Source organism: Colobus angolensis, unplaced genomic scaffold (assembly GCF_000951035.1).
Source record: "Colobus angolensis palliatus isolate OR3802 unplaced genomic scaffold, Cang.pa_1.0 Scaffold3, whole genome shotgun sequence".
In the NCBI taxonomy this organism is placed as follows: Eukaryota; Metazoa; Chordata; class Mammalia; order Primates; family Cercopithecidae; genus Colobus; species Colobus angolensis.
Window position 1 is genome coordinate 22,937,818 of NW_012116265.1, and position 27,286 is coordinate 22,965,103.

At 41.4% G+C, this 27,286-nt stretch overlaps 1 long non-coding RNA gene across 1 annotated transcript in view; it reads left to right on the top strand.

Annotated features, from left to right (window-relative positions):
- The window catches only part of LOC105517200, a 29,081-nt gene extending 12,128 nt beyond the window's left edge, over positions 1-16,953 (top strand). Inside the window, exons 2-3 of the long non-coding RNA XR_001002634.1 lie at positions 14,202-14,395; positions 16,774-16,953. This is a non-coding gene — a long non-coding RNA (uncharacterized LOC105517200). The remainder of the gene's footprint in view (positions 1-14,201; positions 14,396-16,773) is intronic.
- The last annotated feature ends 10,333 nt before the right edge of the window (positions 16,954-27,286 follow it).

The window sequence follows — 27,286 nt, forward strand, 5'->3', positions numbered from 1 at the left end:
TATAAGAATGAATAGAGCCCTCAGCATCACACCCATTGACCTTCACTTGAAGACAGTTCAGCATGGTGGAGTCAGATGGAGCGGGCCTCAAGTCCCACGCCCACCTCCAGCTTAGTAACAGAGTGGTTTTAGGAAAAGTTACTTAACTCCTCTAAGCCTTGGTTTCTTATTTTTCAAGTGGGAATAATAATGATTGCTTCGTAAAAACACATGATTATTTTGAGGATTATGTGAGATCATACGTGTTTCATTAGATCCTGTGGACTGACTATCTAGAGGCCATCCACAACTCCCTTTTCCCTTGCCCTCTGAGTCTTCTCTGAAGTCTCCAGAACTAGCTTAACATAAAATGGGGGCTTTATTCTGAAAACTGTGAGTTCCAAAAGATACCCAGTGGTAGAAATACAGTCCCATCTAAACTCCCTCCATCACTCATGTGCTTCTCTCTCTGTATCTGCCGCTATCTACAGCATTCTTCTCTCTTTCTAAAGAATAGTTTCCTCCATTTTTCTGGTCCACATAGGGAAAATATCTCCTGGGCTCAATCTGAATTCAAACATCTCCCCAGTTTTCAAAATACCTGGGGAGAAAAGGAACTGACTGACACAGCTTTAAATCAGGTGCCCACCTCTAGACCAATCAGCTGTGACCAGGAGCCTGGAGGCACATTGCATAAAATGTCATGGAGGAATCATGACAAGACTGAGGGGGTGGCAGTTCCCAGGGAAGAGGGCGGGCAGACAATAATAAATGTCTAGGGTGGAAGAATTACATAAGAAGCATTAAGACTAGATTTCAGCCCTTAAGATTGTAATATAGTTGGGGAAAAGGCACAAACATTGTCTTCAGTTTAAATTTATTTTGATGCTGAGGGGGTTAATGTAGGGAAAAACCAAAACCATCAATAGTGATAGAAAAAAGCTTGTACTTCTTGAGGTCCAATCAGTGAAGTTCAACAGTGCAGTGGTGGGGGTGGAGTGAGAACTTCTCCCGTTTTCTCTGGAAGACATCTGCTCCTCAGGACTTTCTGCTGTTATGGAGCTCTAAGACCCATTCCTTCTATTGTATTGAAAGACAGGAAGCAAAAGCATTTATTTAAAAATAAAAAAGTGGCTAGGAGACAGGTCTTGTCAGAGAAGGAAACCATTTAAAGCAGGATTTTTCTGCCCTAGGCAGGAATTAATGGAATGAAGGGGGATTTACTATACCTATGAAAGAGGTTACAAAGTAGAATAAGACAGGATTAAGGAGCATAATTAGGGTTCATGAAAAGAAGATCAAGAAGTTGGGGACAGCCCCAGGAAGCCAGTGGATCTTAGCCCATGGGGTGAAGAAAGTAGAGAAGGGAGGAGTGTTCCTGGAGGGAGAAGAAGCAAAGGAATTGACGATGTTGTGAACATGGCATATTTGCGGACAGTCGGACAGTCACATTGCACAAGAGAGTGCAGCAGTCCTTGAACTATGAGATTTTCAGTGAAAGCACCCGGGGTACCTATTATACCTAAAATATAGATTTCTCACCCCTGGTGCAGAGGTTCTGATTTTGTTGGTCTGGGGTAGGTCCCAGGATTGAACTTTACTAGGGCTGTGCTGCAGGGGGTCTGCAGAGGACAGCTTGAGAAACACTGGTATCTCCATTGGCACTACCTAATAATTAGACAAAAGAAATGGCTTCTCTTTTGTGGTATGTGTTTGCTGGGTGACAACAACTACCAGACTATGACGTCCCCCCGATGGCCCAAGAGAGCTGCTATCAGCCTTTGCCACCAAGGCCACCAATTTGCCAGTGCCTCTTCCAGGGACTACTTTGTACTCTCAGCCTCCAGAGGTGCCACTTGATTACCAGCTGATTTGGCCTTCATCTCACATCCTGTGTGTTTTCACAGGATTACACCCAGCCCAAGATGCAACAGAATCAGTCTAGATGGTGAATTCTTCTTAGACAATGTTTCTGTTTATATGTCTTGCTGATTCATTTACTTGTCTTTCATTATCTAATTATAGTTAATTTTTATATAAACTTAATAATCAGCATTTGTGTAATAGTTTTTACACTCTTTTGAGTGATTTGTTTACTTTAATCTAAAAAAAGAGGTTATGTGTTTGAAGAGTAAAATGTTTCTATTCCAAACTTCTCAAGAACTGGTACTATTTACTAATTGCATATTCTTTCTTTTTCCTTCTAAGCTACTTTTTATCTTCTATCCTGCAATCCAACCCACATAATTTTCATGAAGAAAGCCGAGTGGTGTCATTTTACAACAAGAAAACTGAGTTAAGAATAAGTCCAATCAATTGCCAAGTGTTGGGACTGAAATGGAAGTCTCTTAGTACTCCACCCAAGGATTTCCATATTAAACAATTATCTTGTCATCATTTTATTTCTGAGTTATTCTCTTTAGTTTTTGTTCTTTGATATTCAGAAAAATTGAAAATGCTAATAACATGTGTTCTGGTCCCTTGAATCAGAAATTTCAAGTACACACAGAATGAATTTTCACTTACCCTCCTCCCTTCTGTGCTCAGATTTCTCTCATTCTTCATCCCGTCTGTATTTCTAGATATTTTTGCAACTATATTTCTCAGAACCTACCATTTGGGTGAGAAAGGAAATGCATCTACCCTCTGTCTTTATCTTCATTTAATCTAGTGATTCTCACTCCATCGTCACCATGAAGAGTCTTTTGGTCTTATATCTAATTTCCATCTAATCTCTTCTATTAGAAATGTTAGTTCTATCTAGTGATTAACTCTTCCAATAATCAGCAGAAAGAACTATGAGGGCTTAGTCCTCCTGGGTCTAAAGTGCTAGGTAGAATCCTATTTGAAATCTGTGTGTTCTGAGGTTGATCAGGTTCCCTGGTCTATGCTGCCCAAGAACTCACAAAATGAGAAATGGCACTTACTGGCCACCACTACCTGTGGTAAATCAGCCCAACTGTCCTCACATGTGTACCATCCTGCTCCAGTCAGGTGAACAGTAGCTATGAACACACCAGTTGATCTCTGGGGTGCTGAATGGTATACATGGAGCCCCCGTCAGGATTTTGTTCTGGTTATTTATGGTTATATAACAAAGTAATCTAAAACTTAAGTGGCTAAAAAACCAATAATTTTATTATATCACAGATTTTGTGGGTCAGGGAATTCTGACAGGGCCCAGCCAGGTGATCCTTCTGTTCCAAGTGGCATTCTGCTAACAGTCTGCAGGCTCCACTCACCCCTCTGCACCTTGACAGATGTATAGAAGGCTGAACTTTGCTGGGACTGTTATCTGGCTTCTCCAGAAAAACAGTCTCAGGGTATTCAGACTTATATGGCAGGGCTTCCAGAGAAAGTGTTCTGAAGGACAGAAGGTAGAAGCTTCCAGGTCCCAGAAATTGCCACAACATCACTTCTACCATATTCTGTTGATCCAATTACATCACCTGCCTATGTAGTAAAGAATATGTAGCCATCTTTAATCCATCACAGAGTTTATTCAGTAAACATTTAATAGAAGATGTAATAAAGACCAGGCTCAGTATAAGACTCTGGGAATACAGAGGAAAGTTAACACACTCCTATAGCCTAGAGGCAAAGCCAGTATGTTGTGTAGTTCCTATTTACAACCTTTCAGTAATTCTCCAACACAACATGTCAGCAAAACCTAGAATAAATTTTAGAAACAGAGAATTTAAATGAAAAAGAGAGAAATTTCACTGTCTAATAGTCTCCAGTTGCTCATAATTCAAATGTCTGCTTATCTAACAACACCTGGCATGCAAATAAATCGTGATGTGGCATTGAAGCTTGAAGTGTTAGAGGGCAAAATAAATGGCAAAGATAGCGTCTTTGAGGAATGGCTCTTGTGCATGTTAAGAAGAAACTGTAGCCAGAGCTTAGTGATAGAGGGATAAATTCCAAATGGCTTCAGTTCTCATATATAAGGCAAGTGATTAGGCCAGTTATCACCCCTGGCAAACTTGTCAATCACAAATCAGAGAAAGCTCACCCTTGTAACAGAGTGTTAGGATCATGAAGGAAGGGCACAGCATTCATGTGTCATCTTCTTGGGAGAAAAGGAAAATTCATGTTTCTAGTTCAGCAGGCTTCTAGCTAGGATATTGCTTAGCCCTGAAGCAGAGGTGTTAGGTAGAAAGACACTTAGCTTAATAGACTGATACGTCACAATTGTTTAAGGTTTCAGATTTCCAGCAAGTGTTCCAGAGAATATGGTCATACTATAATAGACTACTGTGTTCTTGAAGCAAAAATATCATAAAGAGATTTTGGTTATGGAGAAACTGGTTTTGGTTCTGCTTTTTAGCCATGTTTTCTTAGGGGCATGGCCATGAAGATCACTGACCTACAAACTGTTCCCTGAATTTCATGTTCTTTTGGGTCTCTGGGCTTTGCTCATGTTGCTGTCTCTGCCTGGAAAACCTAGATCATACCAGAAAAGGGAAAGGAAAACTTGAGAGGTGGTTGGGACCAGAGAAATGACTGCAGGAGCCTAGTAGTTGGAAGCCACATAGTTGTTACCATCAGTGATGCAAATAACAACTGCTGTGGTTTAGAGAAGGGAAAGATAAGTGAGGACTCACGTGGTAGGAAAAGGCCTCATGTAGCATGCACAAGCTTTAGCTGAACAGAGATATCAAAGAAAAGAATTCCAGGCTGGCAAAACAGCACATATAAGAAATGGATGTGGTTCTGGCCAGTGGTTCTGGAGCACCTACTCTATGGCAGGCACTGGCTGGTAACAAGCCCAGTAAGAGAGCGGGATGCATTCAGGAGAACTCAAGGAGACTGGCCCGGTGCCAGAGTCTATGGGTGTTTGAAGAATGTTAGGCGATATGGTTAGCAGCACAGGGATGGCTAGGTAAGGAAAAGTCTTGAGTCCTCTCTACCGAAGTCTTTGAAGCCGGTATTCCTCATTCTAGAAATAGAAATGTCTTTGTTTATTTCAGAGAACTCCCTTTTTCTGTTTTGTTTTTGTTTTTAAGAAGGAGTCTCACTCTGTTGTATAGGCTGGAATGCAATGGCGTGATCTCAGCTCACTGCAACCTCCACCTCCTGGGTTCAAGCAATTCTCCTACTTCAGCCTCCCGAGTAGCTGGGACTACAGGCACACACCATCAAACCCGGATAATTTTTGTATTTTTAGTAGAGACAGGGTTTCACCATGTTGGCCAGGTCTCAAACTCCTGACCTCAGGTGATCCACCTGCGTCGGCCTCCCAAAGTGCTGGGATTACAGGCGTCAGCCACTGTACCCAGCCTGTTTCAGAGAACTCTTGATTGATTTCTTTCCAAAAGCAGAATCCATATTTCACAGAAAAAAACCCAGTACCTGTAGGCTACATATATCTCTGTTGCCATCATTGCTAAATATAATTTATATATAGGATCATATGCCTAGTAGTTCTTGACACCAGTCCCTGTACTCTTTTACTTTTCATTTTTATTTATATTTTTTTGCTATAGACATAGTCTCAACTGCACATTGTACAAATGATCTTTAAAATATCATTAGATTTGTTTGGATGAGCAATTATGAAATTAGGGCTACACTATTTCACATGTTGTGTTTTCTTAAATCACATTATTAAAATATTCACTTGACTCCAGGAAGATGAGGCTGGAAGAAGGAAGAATAAATGACATGTGTAAAGCAGCCTCCTAAAATTTGAAGAGAAATATAATAATCCTGTATCCTCTCTCCATTTCTTCAAGTATCCCCACTACCTATCACATAAGGCCTGCCTTAAATCCAGCTTCCTCCATGGTACTATCCCTAACCTTTCCATTCACAGTGATTATTCCCCTCCCTGACTTCCCCATGCTTATACGTCATTATTTAATTCTCATTACTCTTTTTGAGACAGGGTCTTGCTTTGTTGCTCAGGCTGGAGTGCAGTGGCGCAATCACAGCTCACTGCAACCTTTACCTCCTGGGCTCAAGTGACCCTCCCACATCAACCTTCTGAGTAGCTGGGACTATAGGCATGTGCCACCATGATTTTTTTTTTTTTTTTTTAGTTATGGGGTCTCACAATGTTGTCCAGGCTGGTCTCAAACTCCTGGGCTCAAGCAATCCTTCCATCTCAGCCTCCCAAAGTGTTGGAATTACAGGTGTGAGCCACTGAACCCTGCCTCTCATTACTTCTTAGAAACTAACATAATAAGCATTTTGCAAACAAGAAGTAGGTCCTATACATCTTTTATATTGCTCACAGTGTAGCTAATTAAATAGCCAACCTTTACTGGGTATTTAACCATGCCAAGTGCTTTACATGCACTATATGAATTAATTCTCACAACTATCCTGTTAGTGCTATCATTACTCCCACTTTACGGATGAGAAAACTGAGACTTAATCAAGATTGATTATATAGGCAGTAAGTAGTAAATGCAAGATTTAAACCCAGGTATTCAGACCCCAGAGTCCATGTACTTAGCTACTTCTCAAAATAATATAAATAGCATTTATTGATTATTTAGTGTGTTCCAGGCATCAAGTTAAACGCATTACATGGATTATATATATATGTGTGTGTGTGTGTGTGTGTGTGTGTATGGCAAATACTATTATTGTCCCCATTTTAAGAATAAACTGGCCAGGTGTGGTGGCTCACTCCTGTAATTCCACTTTAGGAAGCTGAGTTGGGAGGATCACTTGAGGTCAGGAGTTCGAGACCAGCCTGGTCAACATGATGAAACCCCATCTCTACTAAAAATACAAAAATGTGTTTGGTGTGGTGGCACACGCCTGTAGTCCCAGCTTCTTGGGAGGCTAAGGCGGGAGAATCGCTTGAACCTGAGAAGCAAAGGTTGCAGTGAGTCAAGATCACACCACTGCACACAAGCCTGACAGAGTGAAACTCCACCTCAAAAAAAAAAAGAGAGAGAGAATGAAGAAATTGAGAGGTAGTGAAGTTTAATGGGTTTGTCAAGATCAGATAGCTAACAGGGGTTAGAACACAAATTGGGACCAGCTACGACTCTGTCCCACTAAACTGCCACTTAGAATAGTGAGGATAAAGTATATAATGAAGGAATTCCTAATGTAGGAATGCCTTCTCTATACCACATTCTCACTGCCAGAATTCTTTCTTCAACCATTTCTTCCACGACAGTTTTCCCGTATCTTTACTGTCCTAGGCTTATCTCAAATAAGGTTTACCTGAAAATATCGTCTTCTGAGCTACAGCAAACAACTCGTGTGGGGTGTTCGAATATGCTACCTTTTATAAAAAGCTAGATCACAAAAAATTGAACTTCGTTCCCCTTGGGCCGTTCCTCTCACCAAATAAAACTATCTTTTGAGAAAAAGACTTTGAGATGGCTTTCAGTAGTACGTATATGCAATATACGTACTACTGAAAGACCCTACCCTAAGTGTGCTCTCTCAAATGAAATTACAAGGTCCTTAGGCCAGGATCTCTGCCACCCACATTTCCATGCCTTCAGCCCCTAGCACAGAGTGTCATGTCCGTTCCCACCTTCTGCCACATGGTCTCTGAAGGTGATGGAGGTCAGGATTTCCATCTCCACAGGAAGTGGGGGTATTAGGAATGCTTTCCATTGTGAATAACACAGTATATATTGATGGCTTAAACAAATGGGTTTATAATTCTTACACAGCAGCAGTCAGGACATACGTGGCTGCTGACATTAGTTTAGTGGTTCAATGACGGCAGAGCAGGCATCTCTGTGATTTACTTGGCCTTTTCTTGCTGGTTACAAGTTTGTAGGAAAGTTATCAAGAAAGGGTGAAGGGCTGTGCCAGTCCTGTTTCTTTTAACAGAAAAACAAAAGCTTTCCCCAAAGTATCTCCAGCCAAGTTCCCCTCTGTCTCCCTGGTTACAGCTGGGTCATGTGGCACCGCCTGCTGCAAGGGAGGCTAAGAAGTCAGGGAACGGGACTTCATGAGTATACTTTAGTCCTTTCATAACCCATTGCCTGGGGTAGGACACACTGCTGCCCAGAACAAGGAAAAGTAAAGAAGTCCTGGATGCTGGAGGGTAATGGTGTATGCCACAGTGGATCATGGAAGTAATCTGTAGCCCATATACCCAATGTCTAATTTGCTTGAGGAGGAAATTAGTCTTTGGGCAGCAACATATAAATCCCATTATAGCCTTCCTCCATAGCCTCAACCAGCTGGTATCCATTCCAGATTCCCAGTAGAACTGAAGCCCAGCCATGAATAGAAGCCATGAATTCACCTAGTTTCTGCCAATCTCTTTCTCTGTCATGAGGCCAATCATAACTTCTAGCAATCGGAATAGTTATCTCTGTTCTTGAACTCAGACTTGACCGCTAAGAACGAGTGCTGTTTGTTGCTCAGAAGCCCTGCATTGTGTCCCATTCTACCAGATCAGACTTCTTGGTTTTGGACTTTGGCCTGGATGGGGTTGTGGTCCTGGCTGGCTTTCGTTCAAGTTCTTTTTGCAACATGCCTCCCAGCATGCCTTGAAGCTCAAGCCACACCATTTATGACACATGATAGATTACTAAATAAATTCTTGTTGAATTGGTTTGAATATTTAAATCCCAGGATGTCAACTGCTGTTACTAACAGCAATGGCCATCTGTCAGAAATGCTATTAAGGAAGTAACCTAATTCAATGAAGATTTGTAGCAAGTCAATTCCAACGTATTAGGCAATATGGTCAAAGATAAACGAAGTTTCATTTTTTAAAAAGAAACTTTTGAAAGTTCCATATGTCAGGTAATGAACCACCACAACAAACAGACAGTGATAAAATAGGACAAGTCTAAATATGGGTTGATCTCAAGCTCTATGGACAATTTACACTGAATATTAATGACTGAGGTTTCAGGTAAAGTAAGTAGAAGGAGAAATTCATAAGGCTTATAGAATAACAGGAAAGCGAATATGGCAACAACATATATGACTCTTGGTATCTATATTCAGAAAAAAAGTTTCATCAGAGGAATGGAAATACATTTCATTACCCTGATAATTTTATTTAACCCATCATATCTCTATAGCTTAGAGTTAAGAAGAATACTTAACCACAATAACCACATTCCCCGAGACTCCTGGTATACGTGTATCCCTGTAATTCTGCCAACTTTTGATTTTCTATTTTTTTCTTTAATTGGCTTATTGCATATACGTACTACTGAAAGCCATCTCAAAGTCTTTTTCTCAAAAGATAGTTTTATTTGGTGAGAGGAACAACCCAAGGGGGACAAAGTTCAATTTTTTGTGATCTAGCTTTTTATAAAAGGTAGCATATTCGAATAACTAGAAGCAGATAAATAGGTAGATAGCGTGTATCTTTCATACTCCACAATTGGATGTTTAGCAAGGTTTGACAGGGTTTGAATGGCAATTACATCGAGATTGAGCTCTCTGGCAAGAGCCTGCCCTGCAGACATTGTGCCTATGTTGCTAATTGAGGAAATTTTTATATGCTATAGTGACTGGGTGTGCATATGTTAGGGATGTTATTTGGTTATAAAAGTTCAGAAATCCAACTTGCTTTCTTATTGTCTTGAGGTGGTCTCCAAACCTATTTCCATAGGTAGGGCCATAATTTTCCTCCAGGAGAAAGTCAAGTAGCTGAATGAATGCTTCATTGAGATCTCAGAACACCACACCCTGACCAGACATGCAAACTTTGATTGGTTTGTAGCAACTTTTGGCACTGTGTTGAAAAGGGTTCTGAGATTTCATCCAGACTCAATGGGAAAGATGGTCTGCTTCATGAATGGGATCTCTCAGGAATGGAGGGAGGGTGTGCAGTGGGAAACATGGATCCATATGCCATCAGTGCTATGGATCAGTGTCACCTCTGAGAGCTTATGAAACCACAGTTTGCCATGTTTTAATAAGTCTGGGGTGGGACCTAAGAATTTGCATTTCTAACTGGTTCCTAGGCGTGTCTGCTCCAGGAACCGCATTTTGAGAACCACTGCTATAGGTTACAGCAGAAATCATTTTAATCAGGACATTTTAAAAACAATTTTTAACAATTGTTTCCAATGGCTCTAGTCATAGAAAAGCCTTGATATAGCACATGAAGATTTCCTGATTTTAATTAACAAACATCTCACGGAATCACTCGGAAGTGTTAGTGCCCTATAGAAACTGACGTTCTGGATAAGTTGTTTGATATTGATCATTTGAAGTTTAAGGAGATGTTAACTAAAAACAGCAATTTGGAGTTTAGTCTAACTAATATAGAAAAGCTCTCTCAGTGCCAATTACATACCAGGAAAAGCTGCATTGCAAGCCCTCCCCTGGTGCATGGATCCTGTAATCAGTATATAAGAGGACATCTGTCCTCCTGTTTGCTGGGCCTGTGGGATGGCATCCTGCTCATCTAACAGGCATTAACATAGTTAATAACTTAGTGCATGACAGGCAGATGGAGTTTTACATATGTTATCACATTTACTATATCACCACATTTAATGCTCATATCAATTCATTCTCCAGGTAAGAAAACAGAGGCTGAAAAAGGTTAAATAACTTCCTCAAGGTCATAGAACTTGTAACTGGCATAACTGAGACTTAAATCCAGGCAGTCCACCTCCAGGGCTTAAACTCCTAGGCCCCACACAAGATTGCAACTGCAGGCCACATTGAATTAAACAAGCATTGGTTAAAGAGCAGAGCCTTGTTTTCATAACACTTGAATCAGACATTGGTTGTTCACAGATGATTTCTCTCCACTTTGATTCTAGAAATGCTATTTTAATACCACCTTGATTCACCTAGATCTCTGTTGTCCTTACATGGCAAGGCCACCCCAATGACCTGTATGGGATCTACTTCCACAAAAGCTCCACACAGGTCATGCATTGTCAGTCATATCTCCTTTTATTACTTTATTTTATTTTATTTTATTTTATTTTGAGATGAAGTCTCACTCTTGTCCCCCAGGCTGGAGTGTAATGGCATGATTTCGGCTCACTGCAACCTCTGCCTCCCAGGTTCAAGTGATTCTCCTGCCTCAGCCTCCCAAGTAGCTGGAATTACAGGTGCCTGCCACCACGCCTAGCTAATTTTTGTATTTTTAGTAAAGATGGGGTTTCACCATGTTGGCCAGCCTGGTCTCAAACTCCTGACCTCAAGTGATCCGCCCACCTCAGCCTCCCAAAGTGCTGGGATTACAGGCATGAGCCACCGTGCCCGGCCTCATGTCTCCTTTTAAATATGCCAAGGGACTTGGTTATTTAAAGGAATCTAATGGCAAATGTTCTTCTTGGAAAATGAAAGATTTTGTAATTAAAATAATCACCCCATGTTCTGTTTTTTACAAGTCTGATTATATTTTAGCACCAGATTTTTCTTGGCAGGTGGGAGGTGTTTGGTTTGAGTGGGAAGAGTATCACCCAGAGGAGAATCTAAGAGCCAAAGCTAGAATCCCATTTGCTATTTTATCCTTTTCCTTCTTGTTCTTCAATCTAAGGGGCAAGATGGGACTTAGACCAGGAGTGAACATGATTGCACTGACTGAGGATTTCTTTGTCTGGGTAGTTGTCACTCCTATGCCAGGAGAGCATTGTCTTGCCCACCAAGACTCCCCACAGTGGTCTCCACCGCAGCCTGCTGGGCACACCGAACCAAATCACCAGCATCTGCAAGGCCAGCATCATTCATGTTTTGGTAAAGATCAAGGAAATGAGAGGAAAGTGTAATCAGAGATTCTCATACCAGAAGCCAAAGAAATCCTTTGTAATTTTTGCACGTATTCATCCAAGGGGGAATTACCAAAAAATTCAATGGCACTTTCTCACAGAAGGTTCTCATCTTGGGAATCTTAATGGGATTCTTCTCACACATTTGAGTTTGCCTGGATTTGTCTCTGTGTACTTAACTGATTCACTGAGCCATTTTGTGTTGTGAAAACTCTGGGGTCATGAATAGGGAAGGGGCGGGAAGACAATCCCAGACTAAAGCCTGGGCTCCTGGAATAATTGCTCTGTGGCATTGGCTTCTTCATGAATCTTCACTTATTTAAATTATGTTTAAAAACCCGAAAAGCTCTCTCTAATACCTGATCCGTATATAGATCAATGCTTCTCAGACTTTTCCACTGAGGTGCCTCTAATGCAGCAGAAGGGTTGAACCACACTCTGACCCTGGCCCTCCCACTCTCCTGATGTCTGTGGGTCATGGAAGGAAATCTGCGACATATCCTCCTCCAAGTCTTCTATTTTAGCTAAAAAATTTGCATAGATTTTGCACCCCTGCTTTGGGCCTTGGAGTGTGAGTTACCCTAGCACAGGAAGATGGCCACAGGTCGCGCTTCCACCAACTGAGCTGTCTGATTAACCCTGGATCATCTAACTCTAGCTTTGAGGTCACATGTGAGGCCAAATATCTCAAGGTCATAGGTCTATTACATTTACTTAGAGCAGTAAAAGTAACCGGACTGGTACCATCAGAATTATGAACTACAGATCCTTTCTCAAATATGAATGGATACACTGAAATCAGTGTAAGTTCTATTGATTATGGTAAGGGTAGAGGGAGAGCATGTGTATAACTTTAGCCTGATAGAAGGATTTATAAACATTCAGATGTCAGGCCTGGTGTGGTGGCTCACGCCTGTAATCCCAGCACTTTGGGAGGCTGAGTTGGGTGGATCATTTGAGGTCAGGAGTTCGAGACCAGCCTGGCCAACATGGTGAAACCCTGCCTCTACTAAAAATACAAAAGTTAGTCGGGCCTGGTGACGGATGCCTGTAGTCCCAGCTACTCGGAAGGCTGAGGCGGGAGAATCGGCTTGAACCTGGGAGGCAGAGGTTGTAGTGAGCCAAGATCGCACCACTGCACTCCAGCCTGGGCGACAGAGCAAGACTCCGTCTTAAAAATAAATAAATAAATAAATAAATAATAAATAATAAAAAAAATTCAGACATCATAAAATGAGGGTTAAAGGGGAGAGAATACGTATGTGATGGCCATATTCTGCCACCTTAAATCTGTGGAAATGTTTTTACAAGACGTGGGAGTGGGGTATGGAGAGAGCATATACAAAAACATTTTAACTCTTCTCAGGGATCATCTTGGTGGCAGTGGGATTGGTATTGTTACACTGAATCTGTTGTGTATTAGGTGGGATGAGGCAGTAGCACCCTGGGAAAGGCACCGCTCAGATATGCTGCCTTTGGGAGCATAGTTGAGTGATAGACCCAGCTTCCATGCTCTGGAACCACCCCCTCCACCTACTGAGTTGGTACTTGGGCCATGCCCCCAGGGCTGCTCCCAGCCATTAAATAAGCAGAGCAGTACATAAGTGCAGATCTGCTCCTACCGGAAGCAGGACTTCTGCAGCAGGTGACTGTGGCTGCAGGAGTTCCCCTCTGCCTGGCCAAAGGTTTCTTAGAACTGAGCTGCAGTCTAGGGCTCTTCCTATCCACCTACTTCCCTTCCTCGGTCCCTTTCTCAGTGTTAGACTTGCATTGCATCCCTGCTATTCTTGTTTCCTTCCCTTTGCCCTTCCCAGACACTTCCCTATGAAAAGCTCTTACATGGTTATTCCCATCTTGGTATTTGCCTCTTCAAAAACCCAAAGCAACATAAAAATAGATGGGCAATTACGAGATGTTCTAATTGCTAGGATTCTCAGTATGAAAAGAGTTATACATATAATATGGAATAAGTTAAGTAAAAACCCTGAGTCCTGAATGTGACTTGGAAGGAGCAGCATGAATTCATGAGGTTGTTTGTTTTCTGAGACAGGGTCTTACTCTGTTGCCCAGACTGGAGTGTAGTGGTACGGTCATGGCTCATTGTAGCCTCGACCTCCTAGGCTCAAGTGATCCTCCTGTCTTCAGCCTCCCAAGTAGCTAGGACTACACATGTGCCACCACACCCAGCTATTTTTATTCTTTATTTTTTGTAATATGATATGTTGCCCAGGCTGTTCTCAAACTCCTGGCCTCAAGTGACCCTCCTGCCTCGGCCTCCTGAAGTGTTGGGATTACAGGCGTGAGCCACGACACTCTGCTGGTATTTTATTTTTAAATATCAGCCAGCCTCTGGGATGGTCCCCAATGCTTCTCTCCTTTTCACGTTCATGTCCTTATGTAGTTTCCTCCCCCTCCCCCAACCTGTGTAAGCAATAGGACATCATGGGATTGACAGGGTGTGACTTCCAGGGCTGGATCATAAAAAGCATTGTGGCTTCTGTGTTGTTCTTTTTGATCACTTGCTTCTGGGGACATTAGGGCATTCAAGCAGCCCTGAGGAGAGATCCACATGGTGAGCCACTGAGGGCCTTCCCAAGAGCCAGCACCAACATGCCAGATTTAGAGTGTACCACCTTGGAAGTGAATCTTCCCGTCCAGTCAAGCCTTCAGATGACTTCAGAACCATCCATGTAAACCTCTCTTGGATTCCTGACCCACAGAAACTGTTAGAGGTAACAAATGTTTATTGTTGTTTTAAGAAGCTATGTTTTGAGGTAATTTGTTACACAGCGCTAAATAAGTAACACACACACACACACACACACACACACACACACACTTACAACTTTGTTAATTGAAAAGGCCTAAAAACAATGTCCTACCCAGTCAAAATGGGCTCCATTAGAGTTTAGATCATGGTCTTGAAATATCTATTCACTCTGAAAGAAGCCAGGCCTTCTTAAGGAAGTGACTTAGGGTAGGAAATGTACCAAATGAACCTGGAATGTGTTATTATTCCAAATAGTTCTCTCAAAAGGACCCAGGAACCAACTTGAAATGGCATCTACTAGCCCAAGATGGCAGGATTTGAGCTTCAATAATGATAATAACTGCAGTGGGTTGAAATCCTGTCAAATATGTTTAAATCCATGAGTCCAAAATGCTATTTAAAAATAATTGGTCACCTTTGGAGGTTGATGGGGAACGAATTGATTATCTGGAAAACTGGTTTAAAAAATAGCAATCAAGAATTTACTGGCATTTTCTGTATAAATTGTACCACTGGATTAGTAGATGAAGGAAACATCTCTTTATAAAAGTATTTTAGGCTGGGCACGGTGGCTCATGCCTGTAATCCCAGCACTTTGGGAGGCCAAGGCCGGTGGATTGCTTGAGCTCAGGAGTTCAAGACCAGCCTGGCCAACATGGTAAAACCCCATCTCTACTAAAAATACAAAAATTAGCTGGGCATGGTGGCAGGCGCCTATAATCCCAGCTACTGGAACTGAGGCAGGAGAATTGCTTGAACCCAGGAGGCAAAGGTTGCAGTGAGCCAAGATTGTGCCACTGCTGCACTCCAGCCTGGGTAACAGAGCAAGACTCTGTCTTAAAACAACAACAACAACAACAAAATGATTTTAGCTAATAAATGAAAAAGAAATGATAGAATTAGAACATCATCACTTTGTAACCCCCAATGAATTAATGGATTAAGCATTATCAACAGTTTCTAACATCACAGACGGACAAACATGTGCCTCCTGATTGAAAAAACAGAACATCACCTGTAGTCTTGCCAGGGAGATCAAACTGAAGTCCAATTAACCTCTGGATCCAGCTGCCAATTTGCAGGAAATAGAGGACAGAAGCATCTGTTGAACTGCACCATGAAGATACACTCAGCAAAGGCCAAACTATGGAAAACGATACAGGTCAAACAGCCTGGATTCTTTAACAGGTAAATTGTAAGGAAAAGAAGGGGCCAAAGGGGAAAACTTTATATTGAAAGAGACTTAAAAGAAACAAAATTTTAAAAATGGGCAGGAATAAACCACAGTCTTTAAGAGTGCATACTTTAGTGATAAAATGACAAAGAAACACAATGAAGTGATTCCTATAAAACGGTGGTTCTCAAGCTTTAAGTTTTCATGAAAATCACCTGGAAAAAAATTTAAACATGGATTGCTGGGCTCCACTCCAAGAGTATTTTATTTCTTAGGTCTGTGATGGGGCCCGATAATTTGCTTTTCTATCAAGATTCTAGACACTTTGAGAACCACTGCTATAAAAGGTGGGATAGTGATTTCTTGGGATGGAAGGGTAAGGATGGAGGGAAGGGACTACAGCTGAGATAGGATATGTGGAGGGGCTTTCAAGATAGCTGTGCTAGTTCTATTTCTTGACTTTGGTGTTGGTTATAAGAAAGATGGACATGTAATACTTCATTAGGCTATATATTTGTTTCATATGTCTTTTGTATCTGTTTTTTTTTGTTTGTTTGTTTGTTTTAGACGGAGTCTCATTCTGTCGCCCAGCCTGAAGTGCAATGATGCAATCTCAGCTCACTGCAACCTCTGCCTCCCAGGCTCAAGCAATTCTCCTGCCTCTGCCTCCTGAATAGATGAGATTACAGGCACGCGCCACCAGGCTCAGTATTTTTAGTATTTTTTTGTATTTTTAGTAGAGACAGGGTTTCACCATGTTGCCCAGGCTGGTCTTGAACTGCTGACCTCAGGTGATCCACCCACCTCGGCCTCCTAAAGTGCTAGGATTACAGGCGTGAGCCACCATGCCCGGCCTTTTGTATCTGTTTTATTTTTTAAATAATAAGTTTAAAAATAAATACTCTGCAAGATTAAACAAATATAGATTTAAATTTTTACAGTCCAATTGAGTGATTTCCTCATGTTCCAAAACCAGGAAGTAGGTGTGGGACATCTATCTCCGTATTGCATACACAGTCTGGATTCTAGTTGTAGACTCCATATGGGCTGTCATACACCCTACTACAGAAATGAGAGAAATCCCTGGGAAATGGAACAGTCTCACACATGAGAGACATCTCTGACAACTTATTCATAACTGAGTACTTCTTATTTATCTTTACCAGTAAGTGATACTTCTGAAGCACCAATGAAAATGAAGTCCTGCAGTGCTGTGCTCAATATGAAATGTTGGAAGTTAGAAAGAAAAAAACAAAACGTGGATCTAATCTCAAGGCACTTTTAGTTTAATGGGAAGAAGTGGATTACTTTAAAAGCTACAAATAAAGTTATATAAAAGTAGCAAAGTTGATATACTTTCTGTTGCTCTCTTCCATATATTTTATTTTAAAAATTTATAAGATTATCAATTTGGAAGCCATGTTTATAACCTACGTTCAAAAATATTCTTAAAATATTTATGAAAAAGTTCTAGCGAAGTCTTTATGATAACATCTTTATAGTATCTTATTTTTATTTCATCTTGCTTCCTTTGTATTACCATCAAATATTTATTCAGTATCTTCTCTTTGCAAGATAATGTATTGAGGGTTTTACAATAGCTTGTTATTAAATTAAAATAAATAACCTAGCCATATTGCCATTTGGCTAAGGGGCATAATGTTAACATTAAGTGATAATTTTCCTATTTCTTGCATCTCTCCTACTTCAGTGTCAGCAAGATGATCGCAGTGTTCAGCTTTTCATTTTCTTTGTATTTCTTCTCTTTGAAGTTGGTATTACATGGACAATACAATTGCTGTGAGATTGTGTAGGTGCCTCCAGAATGCCAGTACCTCCAAGGAGTGACCAGGAATTGATAGTTTATATACTAAGCACCTCCTTTATGTTTTTTAACAACTTTTTTGGACCACACCTTTGAGAAATCAGATGAGAGATATAAACTTGAAACTCAAAAGATGCCCTAATGCTCCCGCAAAATTTCATGACATTTCTAAGCTGTTTGCCAGCATGCATGCATTTCCCCTTGGGTTCAAGGACCGGTTAGAAAATATCTAGTTTCGTTATGCCATACCATGCAGAGTGTCAGGAATAGAAATATGGAAATAAGTTGTATCTGTTACCCAGGAGCTTTCACATTCAGTGAAGAACAAATTAGACAAAAATATTTTATTATGATGAGATAATTTTTTTTTTGAAACAGGGTCTTGCGCTGTCACCCACACTGGAGTGCATTGGTGCAATCACACTCCCTGCAGCCTTGACCTCCCCAGCTCAGGTGATCCTCCCACCTCAGCTGATCCTCCCACCTCAGCCTCCTGAGTAGTTGAGAGTATAGCTGTGCACCACCATGCGCAGCTAATTTTGTAATTTTTTTGTAGAGATGGGTTTGCCATTTTGCCCAGGCTGGTCTCAAACTTCTAGATTCAAGCAATCTTCCTGCCTTGGCCTACCACAGTGTTGGGATTACAGACGTGAGCCACCATGCCTGGCCAGATAATGTTTTAATTGAACTATGTATGGATAAAAGTCTTTTGGTAAACGACAATATTATTTTTATATGTTTATGCCTTTTTCCAAATAAAATGCCTTAGAGCTCTTTATAAATCATATTATCCAGATGGAAAAACAAGGAAAAAAGAGATCCTGAGTTTGCCAAATATGACTCAGCAAGTCAGTGACATGCCTAGAAATAGAAATGAGAAATGAAAGAAGTTTTCAACAGTCTACCTTGAAACAAGCAATCTCTGCACTTGCTCAGCAGTGCAGTTGAAAGAGAGCTAACTCTGACACTGTAGGAGGAAGCCAGTGAGTCAGCTCAATGTGGAAACCATGTTTGAAGAGAGCCCTCCTGTGTAGAACACTGCAGAAAAACTCTGACTCCATGGCTTAGTCACTTCCTCCCTTGTGGCTGGAGAGCCATTGTCAGAGGCATTTAAACCAGAGTGACTCCATCTTGAATAGGGGCTGGGTAAAATAAGGCTGAGACCTGCTGGACTGCAGTCCCAGGAGGTTAGGCATTCTTAGTGACAGGATGAGATAGGAGGTCACAAGATACAGGTCACAGGCCAGATGCAGTGGCTCACACCTGTAATCCCAGCATTTTGGGAAGCCGAGGGGGGTGTGGATCACTTGAGGTCAGGAGTTCGAGACCAGCCTGGCCAAAATGGTGAAACCCTGTCTCTAATAACAATACAAAAAGTAGCCGGGAGTGGTGGCACAAGCCTGTAATCCTAGCAAGTGAGGAGGCTGAGGCAGGAGAATCACTTAAACTCTGGAGGTGGAGGTTGCAGAGAGCCGAGATTGCACCATTGCTTTCCAGCCTGGGCGACAGAGCGAAACTCCATCTCAAAAAAAAGAAAAGAAAAGGAAAAAAAAAAGACAAAGGTCACAAAGACCCTGCTGATAAAACATGTTGTGGTAAAGAAGCCAGCCAAAACCCACCAAAACTAAGATGGTAACGAAAGTGACCTCTGGTCGTTCTCACTGCTCATTATATGCTAATTTATAATGCATTAGCGTGCTATAAGACACTCCCACTGGCACCATGACAGTTTACAAATGCTATGGCAACATCTGAAAATTACTCTATATAATATAAAAAGGGGAGAGATCCTCAGTTCCATCCAGGAAATCTCTGCCTCTTTCCAAGAAAACACATGAATAATCCATCCTTTGTTTAGCATATTATCAAGAAATAACTATGAATATACTCAACTGAACAGCCCATGCTGCTGCTCTGCCTATGGAACAGCCATTCTTTTATTCCTTTACTTTCTTTTCTTTTTTCTTTTTTTTTTTGAGATGGAGTCTCGCTCTGTCTTCAAAACTGAGTGCAGTGTTGTGATCTCGGCTCACTGCAACCTCTGCCTCCTGGGTTCAAGTGATTCTCCTACCTCAGCCTCCTGAGTAGCTGGGATTACAGGCACACGCCAACACACCCAGCTAATTTTTGTATTTTTAGTAGAGACACGGTTTCACCATGTTGGCTAGGCTGGTCTGGAACTCCTGACCTCAGGTGATCTCCCCGTCACGACCTCCCAAAGTGATGGGATTATAGGCGTGAACCACCTCACCTGGCCTATTTCTTTACTTTCTTAGGAAACTTGCTTTCATTTTATGGACTTGTCCTGAATTCTTTCTTACGTGAGGTCCAAGAACCCTCTCTTGGGGTCTGGATAGGGACACCTTTCTGGTAACACCTGGCCAAGCTTTATGCAACTGCCCATCTTGTCACCTGCATTTTCTTTGTCCTATGAGACAGAATCTGTCACTTCCGACTTTTTAGAACAGGTCACTTCCTGCAGGTGGACCAATTGGGTGGAGGTGGAAGGTGAAGCTCCTAAACTCTGTCCTGCAGTCTTTGGGGGAAGTTTGTCATGCTGGCTTGAGAGCCCTCCCAGTGCCCTGGTGTGTTTCTGTCTGCAGGACCTGGCCTAGGGCCTGGCTCACATGTGGATGCTTAAGAAAGGTATGTTGTGAAATCAAGGCAATGCTTCATGACAGGTAAAGTTATAAAATCATGCAATCTGTGAAAAGAAAATAAACCTTGGAACCCCAAAATCACTAAGCCAAAGGGAAAAGTCAAGCTGGGAATTGCTTAGGACAAACCTACCCTCCATTCTATTCCTAAAAAAGATAGCTACTAAGATTTTTTAAAAGCTACATACCTCTCTCACAAGGAATTTCCTCGTAGAGAAACGACAGAGAGAACTCGAACTCACGCCTCTGCTCACTGAGATAAATACATATTTGGTTGCCTCCCTTGGAAAGGCTAATCAGCAACTCAAAAGAATGCAGCTGTTGGTCTCTTACCTTTGACCTGGAAGCCCCTCCCTGCTTTGAGTTGTCCCACCTTTCCGGATGGAACCGATGTGCATCTTTCATGTTGATCTCACGTCTTCCTAAAATGCATAAAACCAAGCTGTACCCCGGCCACCTTGGACACATGTAGTCAGGACTTCCTGAGGCTATGTCATGGGCACGCCTCCTTAACTTTGCAAAATAAACTTCCTAAATTGATTGAGACCTGTTTTAGGTATTTGGGGTTCATAAATCATACTTGCCAGAATGTGTTAGAGTTGTGTGCCTAGTATTCTCTGCTAAATTGTGGTTTCCTAAAAGCCAAATATGACATTCATTTATTTCTGAATCCTTAATACCTAACAGATGACCTGGAGCACAGTAGATAGTTGCCCAAGTAATGAATGAGTGAATGTAGAATCATGGAGGGTCTATATTATGCTAGTTCTTCTTTTAAAAAAAAAAAAAAATTAGAGATGGGGTCTCATTATGTTGTTCTGGCTGGTCTTGAATTCCTGGGCTCAAGTGATCCTCCAGCCTCAGCCTCCTGAGTGCTGGGACTATAGGATCGAGTCACCATACCTGCCTTCTATTGTTGATTTGGGTTTGGGGAGAAGGAGTTGTAGAGAAAAAAGATTCAAACCAAAGTGTTAAGGACATTTTTGCTAGCCTAGTTATTATTGTTTTAAAAATTCAAGCAGCAACCAAAAGTACAAAGTATTAAGTAATATACCAAAATTGCCTGAATCCAAAACTAACCATGATGAAAATGTGGTTAATATCATTTCAGATATCTTTTAATGTATAAGTTAACAGATAATATTTTTAAGTATTAAACTGTTCCATTCTAATTTCTTTCTTAACTGGTTCCTCAGTAACCTTCCACCCTTAGGGTTGACTTACTGAGTTATGGGGCTTATTGTTCTGGTAAAGAACAGGTACTACTTGGAACAGGGAACACTGATCACAGCTAACTTCCTTGACCTCTTAATTTCAAACAAGAAAATATTAATGAAAGACAGACACGCTCAAGAGAGAAAAGAATCCCTAAGCTATATTACCTTCCCCTTTAACATCAGGACTAGCTCTGGAGGGCTCTGACCGGTTTCTTCCCTAGCATAGAGTGGACCACCCTCCTGCACAGCTCATGCCACAAGGCTGGCTCCTCTAGGAAGAGCATGTCAGAAGAAGGACGTGCTACAGATGAAATGGAAACCCCACACCTGCCCCTTCTGGCTGCAGAAACGGAAGGATCAGAGATGGGTTGAGGAGCTTAGACACAAGGTTCTGGTTTTTGACCTACCTTAGAACAAAACTTGGTTGCAGGAAAGGAGGAAAAGGAGTTTTTCTTTTCTTTTCTTTTCTTTTCTTCTTTCTTTCTTTCTTTCTTTCTCTTTCTTTCTTTCTTTCTTTCCTTCTTTCCTTCCTCCCTCCCTCCTCCTTCCCACCCTTCCTTCCTTCCTTTCTTTCTTTCTTCTTTCTTTTTCTTTCTTTCTTTCTTTCTTTCTTTCTTTCTTTCTTTCTTTCTTTCTTTCTTTCTTTTTTTCTTTCTCTCTCTCTCTCTTTCTTTCTTTCTGTCTTCCCTCCCTCCTTCCTTTCTTTCTTTCTCTCTCTCTCTCTTTCTTTCTTTTGACAGGGTCCTGTCTCCCTGGCTGGGACGCAGTGGTGTGATCATAGCTCATTCAACTTCCTGGGCTCACATGATCCTCCTGCCTCAGCCTCCTGAGTAGCTGGGACTACAGGTGCACACCATCAAGCCCAGATAGTTTTTGTATTTTTTGTAGAGATGAGTTTTTGCCATGTTGCCCAGGCTTGTCTTCCTGTCCCTACTGATGCCACTAATGATGTCATATAATCCACCTTACCCCATAAAGGCAGACTCTACCTAGGAGAGAAGCAAGGAGAAGGAGAGGACATTCAAGGGACTGAAAACTTACCTCAGTGAACTCCTGACTTCATTCCATTAACTAACAAATTGCCATAAAATTTGGCCCCCTTTTTCCTTGTATTCCAGCCACCAAAACAACCATTGCCACATGGCTGAAAGAGCTTGCAAAGAATATCGGAACATTCATTTATTTATTTTTCCTTGATTCTGCATCACATAAAAATTATTTTTCTAACAGAATTTGAAAAAGACAGTGTTTTTTTCTTTGTATATATTAGTATAGTAAATGTGTAGCCCAGCCCAGTTATATACAGGTACAGTATATATAGAGAAATATAAACAATCGTATCAACATGCGATCATGTTATCTATACCCATCGGGGTTGCACTTAACAGAAGTACTCTTGTAGTTTAAGTAGGCAGCGTGTTGGGTACAAATGCAATTACGGAAGTGCTGGGGGAGTAGGCTTCAGGCTTGGGCTTTTAGAAATGACTCCCAGAATAACCGTGCAGAACTGATGTGTCAGGCAGCGTCTACCTCTGCCACAGTAAGGAATCTGTGGAACAGGAAGCTACTGTCCCAAATTCAGCCTCTAGGATTATGCCATTGTGGTAGGCCGAAAAGAGCCCTCCAAAAGGTACCCATTTTTTGATTCCTAGAACCTGCGAATATTACCTTGTGCATAAACAAGGTTTTTGCAGATGTGATTAAATTGAGGATCTTGACATAGGATTATCCTGGATTATCAGAGTGGGTCCAAATGCAATCACGTGTATCTTATAAGAAGGAGGCAGAGGAATGTTTGACACTGATAGAAAAGGAGGCTGGGTGCAGCGACTCACGTCTGTAATCCTAGCACTTTGGGAGGCTGAGGCTGGTAGATCACTTGAGGCCAGGAGTTCGAGACCAGCCTGGTCAATATGGAGAAACCCTGTCTCTACCAAAAATACAAATATTAGGTGGATGTGGTGGTAGGTGCCTGTAATCTCAGCTACTCAGGAGACTGAGGCATGAGAATTGCTTGAACCCAGGAGGCAAAGGCTACAGTGAGCCGAGATCACACCATGGCACTCCAGTCTGAACAACAGAGCAAGACTGTCTTAAAAAAAAAAAAAAACCAAACAAATAAAAACCAAAAACAAACAAACAAACAAACACTGATAGAAAAGGAGAAGGTGATTGAAGACGGAGGGAGAATGATGGGAGAGTGACGTGGCTGCAGACCAAGGGGTGCTAGTAGCCACAAGAAGATGGAAGAAGCAAGGGATGGATTTTCCCCTAGAGCCTCTGGAAGGATCCTGGCCTGGCTGACACCTTAATTTCAGCCCAGAGATACTGATTTTGGATGTTTGGTCTCCAGAACTGTAAGAGAATAAATTAAAGCTGCCAAATATATGGTCGTTTGTTTCAACAGCCGTAGGTAATTAATACACCACCTCAGTGTAATCTGGGCACTAGGAAGCCACCACTTCAGTGATGGCTCCAGGAGCCATAGGGTTACCTTAGCTTCAATCCAGGAGTCAAGAAGCCCCACCAGAACTATGGACTCCAGAGCCATGGCATAACTCTTGGAGCTCCAGCACCGATGGCTCACTTGCCATCATCTTTTCTTCACTGAACTGCTGAATCCTAGTCTCACAAAAGTGCATCTGACTGGTGACAACTGAATCTCTTTGAAATAAAAGCTGCAAGGGACTCTGGAAATATAGACACAGGAAGACACAGTAGACTAGGATAGAAGAGATGTTAAATAATCCAATCAATTGCATCTTCATGAGATACATGCTATTTTTAGTAAACTATTAAATTTACTATACTACTTAAAAAAGGAAGAAGAAATTAAGGTGAAATAGAAAAGAGCCAAACTTCAGATAAATATATCTTTACCACTCAAATATATTACTTTCTAAGAGTTCCTCACAATTAAGGAGAAAACTTTTTTTTTTTTTTTGAGTTGGAGTCTTGCTCTGTCACCCAGGCTGGAGTGCAGTGTCATGATCTCGTCTCACTGCAACCTATGCCTCCTGAGTTAAAGCAATTCTCCTGCCTCAGCCTCCCTGGTAGCTGGGATTACAGGTGCACACCACCACACCTGGCTAATTTTTGTATTTTAGTAGAGATGAGGTTTCACCATGTTGGCCAGGCTTGTCTGGAACTCCTGACTGCAAGTGATCCACCCGCCTTGGCCTCCCAAAGTGTTGGGATTACAGACGTGAGCCACCGTGCTTGGCCAGAAAACATTATTTTTTAGAAAGACAAAACATAATAGGTTGGAGTGTTCATAAACATGTTTCAATTTTAGATATTTGGACTTCATAGTATACATTCATAACTTCTTCCCAATTCTTTTCCTAATACTACTCAATTTTGACCATATTAATTTTATCATCTTAAAGTTTTAATATTTGCATTGCATTCACTTCTATAGCATAAATCCCATGTGATTTAATGATAATTTCATATTCTTTTACCCTGCCATTTCCATTTCTTACTTCTTTATTTTGATTCACCTCCTAGTTGCCTGCATTACAGCTGTATCAACAAGGCATTTTTTCAAGAAGGGTGCATGGTAATGTATTCCCTGAATTCCTGCATACTTGAGACTCTCCACCTGTAGCCTTCATACTGATAATCAATCTTCATACTGATAATCTGGATAAAATTCTAAAGTCAGAAATCTTTCCCTCTGAACTTGGTGAATATTTTTTCGCTGTCATCTAGCATTAAGCATTGTGATAGTTTCCTTTCTTTTGTTTTTCCCCTCCATTCTTTCCTTCCTCCCTCCCCCTAGCCCCCACTTTCAACTCTAGTTTACCCACTCATTGCCTGACTGGATTCTATTCTTGAGGCTTTCAAAATTTCTGGCAAGAAATTGTATTTCTCTCCTTGTTTGGTTGCTGCTAATGAAAACTGTATGTTGGTTGGTAAGCTTTTTTAAAAAAATGTGTTCTTTTGTTTTAGAGAGGGCAGGTTTTATTATTTGCATATTAATCTGGAAACCAGTTCTTCTTGTTGTCTTTATCTGAACCTCTTCAAGGACTAATGTGCAGGATTAGTGTTAGAAGCTCCATTTGGTAGCCAGGTCCTGGGGCTCCTCTTGGTCATAAATGTTGAAGACGCACAAAGCCAGAATGTCCCTACAGGCTGGTTCTCTCAGCTAGTACAGAATACGCTCCTGTTGCAAGAAGCAACTTGAGAAATGGCCCTTATATATCTGAAAATAGTTCTCCTGTTTCCACTGTCTTCACGTTTCGAAGCTAGGTGTTTCCAGATCCTTTCCACACTATCTCCATCTTCATCATTTCTGTTTATCACTATCCCTCTTAAAATGCGATTCCCTGCACAGAACACGGCAGCTGTGATCTCATTAAAGCAGGGCCCAGCAGGTCCTGGCCTTCCTTGGTTTTGAACCCTCTAAGTTTATTAATATGGCTCAAGGTCATGTCAATGTTTTTGACAGCCATGTTTCGCCATTTACCCATTATATTCTGTAACTAAAACTGCTAAATCTTTTTTTTTTTTAACATGTGTTGCTGTTAAGCTGTCTAGCTCCCATCTGGTATTTGGTAGCTACTTTTATTCCCTTGTTGTTCGTTGTTTTGTTTTTAGACCTTCAGTTATTCTTTCCACTTAAGTTCATTATTTCAAATTCTGTCTGTCATTATGGACTGTGGCTACTTTGGATAATAATGTAATTATCTGATGCATTGGCTATAGCTTCATGTCGTAAGAGCATCGCCAGTGTCCTCATCTAGCTAGTTGTAACGGTTTTGGAGTCCATCAGGCATAGGTTTAAGTTCTGGTTCCTCTACTTATTAGTTATGTGATGTCGAACAAGCTAAATCGTTCATTCCAAGCCTCCGTTTTCTCATTTATGAAGTGATGATAAAAAATAATACCTACATTATAGAATTAAAGTGAAGAGCTTAGCACTGTGCTTAGCATATGTTAGGCACTTAATAAAAAGTAATTATTGTTAGCATTATTGATTAAAATGCTAAAAAGGAGCTGATAAAAAAGAGCCCCTTGGCAGGCCCTTAGAAATTGCCCCAAGGTTTGCATTAACTCTATAACCAACAACCTTTGGGGATGGTCTTAACAGTTTGGCATCTATTAATGACATCATCAAAGAACATTTATTTTGTTTGCAAGGTTATAATGAGAGATGTGACAAATACGTTGCTCAAATCCAGGTGAACTCTACTGTAGCATTCCATTAACAGCCTACAGAAAAGGAAACAAGGTTGGTCTGGCCTTGCTCTCTCCTGGGGAACCCTTGCTTGCTGGTCTCTGGGGTTCACTGCTTCCCTTTATAGGAGCTAATGAGTGATTTGTTCAGCAGATGTCAACCTCGCTAACCTACAGAGATTGCATAGTAGTCCATTCTCACACTGCTAAGAGTGGGTAATTAAGTAAAGAGTTTTAATTGACTCACAGGTAAGAGTGAGTAATTAAGTAAAGAGGTTTAATGGACTCACAGTGCTACTTGGCTGGGGAAACCTCAGGAAACTTACAATCATGGCAGTAGGCAAAGGAGAAGTAAGTACCTTCTTCACAAGGCGACAGGGGAGAAACAGCGTGCAAGGGAAGCTGCCACTTTTAAACCATCAGACCTCATGAGAACTCCTTCATTATCACGAGAACAGCATGGGGGAAACCACCCCCATGATCCAATCATCTCCCACCAAATTCCTCCCTCAACTCTTGGGGATTACAATTCAAGATGAGATTTAGGTAGGGATACAGAGCCAAACCATTTCAGCTGGTTTTCCCAATAGGATTCAATATAGTGCCGCATCCTGGGGAGGAGAGGGAGGCAGGATGCAGGAGGCCTTGCCACCTCTGTGATACCCAGAGCATCTTTACTTTGACCAGTTTTCTATGCTTGGTTCCCATATATGGATGCAGACTGCATTTTGTTGTTGTTATTATTTTTGAAGCAGGGTCTCATTTTTCACCCAGGCTAGAGTGCAGTCCTGTGATTATG